The following is a 6,802-nucleotide window of genomic DNA, read 5'->3' on the forward strand; positions in this document are numbered from 1 at the left end:
CCAGCCGCTCCGCGGCATGGGGGATCCTCCCGGACCGGGGCACGAACCCGCGTCCCCTGCATCGGCGGGCGGACTCTCAACCACTGCGCCACCAGGGAAGCCCGAGCTCATATTCTTAACCACTGTACTGACAATCGCAGATCTTCTAATATTCTCAAGAGAAATCATAAATCCAGTCCACTCCGCCATATTTCCTGTTATTTTCAAAGCTTCCGTAGTCACCCCTCACACTCCCTGAACCCCACAAAACGGTACCTTCACGTGTGGGCCATAGTGGTCCCCATGCTGCCAGCTAATTATCCTTGACCTAGAAGCTGACAAGCACCTCCCAGGACCTCACACTCCTTTACTGAATGCTCGCTATGTGCCATGCACCATGCTATGTATGCCCCTTACAAGGGTTATCACCTTTCTATCTCTCACTATTATCCCAGGAGACAGATACTACAGGGCTCCCTGTTGGGGAGGAAAAAAATAAAAGAAAACTGAGGCACCAAGTGAACAGATACCTTGACCCCGGTGCCCATGACCCCACCAGCAAGCAGAGGCAGAGCTGGGACAGACACCCAGGAAGGTGGCCGCAAGACCACACCTCAGTGGCTCTGCTGCACTGCCTCTCTGACAGTCGGGACAAGCCTAATTCCTCACGGGGTGACCTCGAGCCCCAGCTGTGAGAATGGTGAGGAGGGGGCTCCCGAAGAGGGAGGGAGAGGTCTCAACACAGAAAAAGTTTCACCAGCTCAGGGGTATGAACAGTCCAACCATGGACCTTTTGAGCCCTTTGGGGGTCCCTCTGGTTCTCAAGAGGAGTAACAGCCCAAAGAGTGGGCTGACTCGCTCATTTAGCCCATCATTCCTTCATCGTGTGCTTCGTGCAGGGCCCTTGGCCTCCCTGGAAGCCGCACACAGACCATACTGAATCCAAACGTGGTTCGCGGAATAAGAGACATAATTAGCTCACCAAAGAAGCGCGGAGGAAAAGGCAGCTAATGCCAAATGGAGAAACTGAGCAAGGGGTCACAGGAGATGGAAGTGTGAACTGGACCCCGGGGGAAAAACGGAGGCTTCGAAAGGGAACCCTGCGGTGCTCTGGGCAGTTTGGAGGAAGGCTCAGGTGGGGGCGGGCACTGCGCTATGGCCGAGCGAGGGGGGCCGTGGAGGGCCGGGGGCTGCAGCACGCGCGCGGAGAAGACACGAGCCTGGGACCTCACCGCACAGCACTTCAGGGTTGCTGGGGCGTTCGGAGCTCTGCGCGAGCCACTGAAGGCGGCCGGAGTGAAGACCACTCTTCTCAATGCCGTGCTTCGGCAAAATCAACCTGCCAGCAATAGGCAATTCTGAATTAACGGAGCCACGGAGGCCGAGAGAGCAGTTAAGGAAGTCTTCCATCTATGCAGGCCAGAGCCCAGGGGAAAGAAATCTGACATGGAACTTAGAGACATTTTCAAAAAGAGACAAAGGTCTTGAGTCCAAGATCACTGGAGAGTACGGGTTTACATGTAAAACGTAAGTGACTGATGTGCAAAATGTATTCTCCATGGGGTCCATAATCCCCATCACACCCCCTCCCAATCGAGATTCATCGCTTTGAAGAACATTAGCCTGGGCGACGTGCTTGATCGTGACGGGTGCGTTGAATATGAAGGACTAGTGAGAGAGCTGGGTCAAGGAGCCTAGCCGGTAGGGGCAAACTATGGATCCAGGGCTCTGAAGACAGGGCTAGGTCAGAAGCCGAGGGAATCATCTTTTCTAAGAAAAGGAGAGAACAGGGGATGAGCTAAGCACCTCAGAAGCCATGCTGCACCAGTCTCGTGGACAGACGAGACAGGAAAAGAGGAACGATGCCCGGCATTGGGGGGACAGATTAACTAAACGAGCACCAAGACGTTCTTTGGGAACTGAGGACCGAGAGAGATTCGAGGAGGAAATGAGAGTCAACAGAACCCCACACTTTGGGAAGGTCAAATGTGACGAATCTACAACTGTGAGGTCAGTGGTCGCTCTAAGGAGGAGGTGGTGTAGAGCCCCAGTTTGCAATAGGAAGGGTGGGACGACAAGCTACTCTGCCAGGAGGGACCAGTCAGTTTATAAGAGTTCCAGGGAGGAAATAAGAACAGCTGTTATACTAGCTCGGCCTTTTCCAAGGGTTTCTTGGCGAAACCCTTGGAGTGGAGTGGTAGCTTTGAAAAGAATTCCAAGGGATATTTGAAAGTATTTAGTAATGAAGAAATAAAAGAATTGTGTTTGGGCTTCCCTGGTGGCGCAGTGGTAGAGAGTCCGCCTGCCGATGCAGGGGACGCGCGGAGCGGCTGGGCCAGTGAGCCATGGCCGCTGAGCCTGCGCGTCCGGAGCCTGTGCTCCGCGACGCGAGAGGCCACGACAGTTGAGAGGCCCGCGTACCGCAAAAAAAAAAAAAAAAAAAAAAAAAAAAGAAGGGTGTGCCAACACCCATGTGTCAGACATCCATGTTACCTGGGTTACCTAAGGGCAATCAAAATATTATGAACTTAACCTTGACTTTCTAGTTGTGGAATGTTTCTTAATTTTTAATCGTTCCAACTTTATATTCATAAAAACACCCCCATTCATATTCATTTACTTACTCTGTCTGCCCTCTGACCAAAGGAAAAAAAAAAGCTACTGTTCACTAAGTACCAACCAAGTTTCAAACACTGTAGGAATTGTCCTATAGTATATTAGCTCATTTAAACTTTACAAGCTTACAAGGTAGCCATTTTTCAGAAGAAATTGAAGCTCAGACATAATAATGACTTGCCCAAACTAAGAAAGCTCCTGAGTGGAGAGGCTGAAATCCACATTGGAAACTATATGACACCAGTTACTGAGCTCTTATCAAGGCTGACACCGCCCCTCACAAGAAGATTTCCAAAGTGAGGAACTGGCCGAGTATAGAAGAGAGTATCAGTATGAGGGCAGGGGTCAGATGCAGGCACATCTCCAGAGTCCATCGCCAAACCATCCCTCCCCTTTAACTGACCATCACACATGAAGTTCTCATACCAGAAAAAGGTAACTGCTTTATTTAAAGCAGACCTAATAGATACAAATCATTTCAAATGACAGATTAAACAGTAATTCAAGCATAGGGACCTAAAGATACCAATCTCAGCGAGGAAACATTAAAGGGTTTGTAATAATTATACTCAGCACAAATTCTCAGCAACTGGATGGTGAACCACAGTTAGAGCGATTTTTGTGTACAGAGAGATGGAACAGGAAGATCTGGAGAGGATTTTACTACAGTCCTTGTTGTATGTTCTGGCTACGTGCAAAAGACATGGGCATCCCAGACAGATCATTTGAGCTATGTTTCAATTAGATCCCTGCTCATCTTTGTCTTGTAATAATGAGTTCATGTACTGGGAAGGACTAGGAGGCCCTTCGTGTGTGCATTTTCCTTTCAGAAAAAATGGATACATCAGAGATTATAGTGACAGAGAAAATTAGACTGCAGTACCAATTCTCTGCCTAGCAACGTTGGAGGAAGCAACACTGTGCCCAGGTCCAGGCCAATGCAGCCAAGCCAAATAAAGGGAAGAGAGAGCAGGCGGTCATAGGCAAGGCAGAAATGACTAGAAGACCAAGGTAAGCCTTAGCAATGCATTTGCCAATGCCTCACACTAAAAAGGGGGGAGGTAGGAATAGGGTTAAAAAAGTTTATTCCGGGATTTAGGAAGACTTATCAACACCATTACCTATTTTCATTCCTTTAAAGGGATGAAACATTAGAAACATTCTCTCCTTGAGTGCTTCTGTCTCTTTAAGAATATATTTCGAAAGATTATAGAAATTCTCATCTAAGATTCTGTGATTAAACCAGAATCTTAGTTTTCCAGAAAACTGAAGCCAGGAAAAGTTGAATGAGTTTGTCCAGTATCCCAAAGAAAAAGTGAGTTTGGATCCATGAACCAGGTCTCTGTCCAAAACAAGAGTACAGATATCCCCATTTGATTTCAAAGTTCCACACCCCAAGGTAGACTTCAGGTTAATATATTCAAACTGCCTCAGAAACATTTGAAAGCATCTCCTTACTAAGTGACCCACAGGATGGACCAAGCAAATACAGAGCAAACCAATTTTCAAAAGCCAAGGAGATTTTTTTTTAAAAAAGCAGAAAGATTATCCTAAAGAATAAAAGAGTAAACTAGAAAAATACAATATGTGACCACTGATTAGTTCTGCCTCAAAAAATTATAAAGAATGTTACTGGGAAAGAGCAAAATTCAGACTAAATATTGTGAGTAGGTAGGAGAAAATCCCTTTTTTTGTTGTTTTTTTTGCGGGGCGGGGGGGTGGGGGGGTGGCGCTGTGCTGTGTGCCTTGCAGGATCTTACTTCCCATACCAGGTACTGAACCCACGCCCTCGGCAGCGAAAACGTGGAGTCCTAACCACTGGACCACCAGGGAATTTCCAGGTAGGAGAATACCTGGTGAAGTAGTTAGGGGTGGGACGTCTGTCACAGTGACTGCAACTTCAAACAGGTCTCCCCACAAATATGTGTGTTGAGGGGGAGGGTAGGGGGAGGGCGTGAAAAATGTCAATGGGAAAATTTAGGTGAAATCTGCTTGAACTATAATTTCAACTTGTCTGTAGGTTTAACATCTTTAAAAGTAACATTATTATAGAAGGAAAAAATATCACCTGTAATAAAAAATGAAACAAAAAAATTTTTTTTAAACATTGTGGTGGTAGAGAAACACAAACACATATCCTAGGACATCGTCCTATATTCCAAATAAATTTGGGGTTTGTAATAGCTAAACAATATTATTAAAACAGCTTCCTTGTATTTAATAGGATCTTCCATTGAAGCAGCAAGATAATTATTGTTATAAAGTCTCCTGTGGCTTTTATGAAATGTGAGACTTGCTATAAAAATCGGCAGAAAAAAAATTATGCAGGTTAAACTTTTGGTGATTTGAACAATAATAAAGTTATGGACTGGTTCTTAGCTGCTCTTTTCATCAAAGCATTACACTCTTCTCTGACTAAACCTGTACTACTTCCCTTTTTGAATGTTATGTAAGACCAGCTTTAACAAGTCCCAACTTGAGATCGGCATAACGTGCTTTAAGACAAATGCATAAAGGGTGCCTCATGTTAGCTTTCTCACTACTAGACTTTGCATCGCCAGCCAAAGAGGCTTTTAAATACACAATCCCACTGTGACTAAGGCCAGGAAAAGGCCAGTCCATGCCCAGCCCACCCTCAGGAGGAGAAAAAGAGGGCCACCTACTGCACTGACACCAGCTCCTTCCCTCCTCCTTGTGGAAATCTTAATACAAAACCAACACATACAAAGTCAAGGTGTATGACCCTGAATTATCAAAACATTTCCCTTCAAATTCAAAACAGAATAGTATATGAAAAATATTATCAGCAGCGATGTAACAAAGGAAAGGTATTTTCTTTAACATTAAAAGAAAACAAACAAAAAAACCATATTAAGTTAGTTGCCAGTAATAGGATGAAGTCAACCCAGGTAACAAATGTATTAAAATTTAAGGTAGGGCTTCCCTGGTGGCGCAGTGGTTGAGAGTCCGCCTGCCGATGCAGGGGACGCGGGTTCGTGCCGCGGTCTGGGCCCGTGAGCCATGGCCGCTGAGCCTGCGCGTCCGGAGCCTGTGCTCCACAACGGGAGAGGGCACAACAGTGAGAGGCCCGCGTACCGCAAAAACAAAAAGAACAAAAAAAAACAAAAAAAACAAACAAAAAAAAAAATTTAAGGTAGATAACAGAACTGCCTTTATTCCCTCAACAGGAGCTTGTGAAAGATGTGTCCACACAAGCTCCTCCACATGAATTCATGCCCACCACTGGAACTGTGGGGTGATAATCCTCAGAACTTGCAGAGAAGGGCTTCTTTGCCCAACATACTTTTAAGGAGGCTAAACGGGATATGCTCCTTTGAATTGATGCTTTTAAGACTGGCAGTTGGTTATTCCGGCAGTTAGAGTTCCCATTTTGAGCAGTAGTACATCATTTACTGTTTACGGATCATAGTGACAAATGGCAAGAAGTGCAACCAAAAAAAAAAAACAAGTCTCTCAAACTCAGGCCTGCATGGCATCGCTTCCCCCGCTCAAGATGCAGGGAACTGGCTTTAAATGTTCAAAGAGAAATCCCTGGAGAAGAAGTACCAAATGGCACAATGCAGAGTCCAACCTAAATGAAGGATGGTTTAGCAAATATGGCAATTTCTTATATGACTGAGCCACTATTAAGTTGGCTAATTTTTGTTCAGAGACTTTCCCTAGGGCTAGCTACTCAACCTCAACATACTTAACCCACCCTAAATAGAATGGAATGGAAAACCATTCAATTTTAGTTGTCTGTTTTTGTTTGTTTAGGAAAAGGCAAGAGAAGAAACAAACTTTTGATATTCAACTACTGGTATTTAAATTAAATACATTTGTTTTTCTGTATAAACACAGGAAAAAAAACCCAACTAGTACATATACATTATTTCCTTAAGGCATAAGTAAACACTAAGTAATGCCTATTATTTATTTAGTAACTTCAAAAAATGTTCCACCTTAATTATTTTCATTTATCTTTCTCTTCATCCATGATAGTAACAAGTTTTGATTTCATTTGGTGACATTTTCTTCATTTCTTTTACTTGTTTGAATGTTGCATTCAAGAACATCTTGGAGGGGCTTCCCTGGTGGCGCAGTGGTTGCGTGTCCGCCTGCCGATGCAAGGGAACCGGGTTCGCGCCCTGGTCTGGGAGGATCCCACGTGCCGCGGAGCGGCTGGGCCCGTGGGCCATGGCCGCTG

General features: G+C 45.2%; 2 protein-coding genes across 2 annotated transcripts in view; one reads left to right on the plus strand and one right to left on the minus strand.

Annotated features, from left to right (window-relative positions):
* Positions 1 to 6,802, minus strand: part of MED12L (mediator complex subunit 12L) — a 316,215-nt gene that overhangs the window by 98,779 nt on the left and 210,634 nt on the right. The window lies entirely within an intron of this gene.
* Positions 3,534 to 6,802, plus strand: part of GPR87 (G protein-coupled receptor 87) — a 27,161-nt gene continuing 23,892 nt past the window's right edge. Inside the window, exon 1 of the mRNA XM_055089211.1 lies at positions 3,534 to 3,606. The gene's annotated coding sequence lies outside the window, so the exon portion shown is untranslated. The remainder of the gene's footprint in view (positions 3,607 to 6,802) is intronic.

Source organism: Physeter macrocephalus, chromosome 1 (assembly GCF_002837175.3).
Source record: "Physeter macrocephalus isolate SW-GA chromosome 1, ASM283717v5, whole genome shotgun sequence".
NCBI lineage: Eukaryota > Metazoa > Chordata > Mammalia > Artiodactyla > Physeteridae > Physeter > Physeter macrocephalus.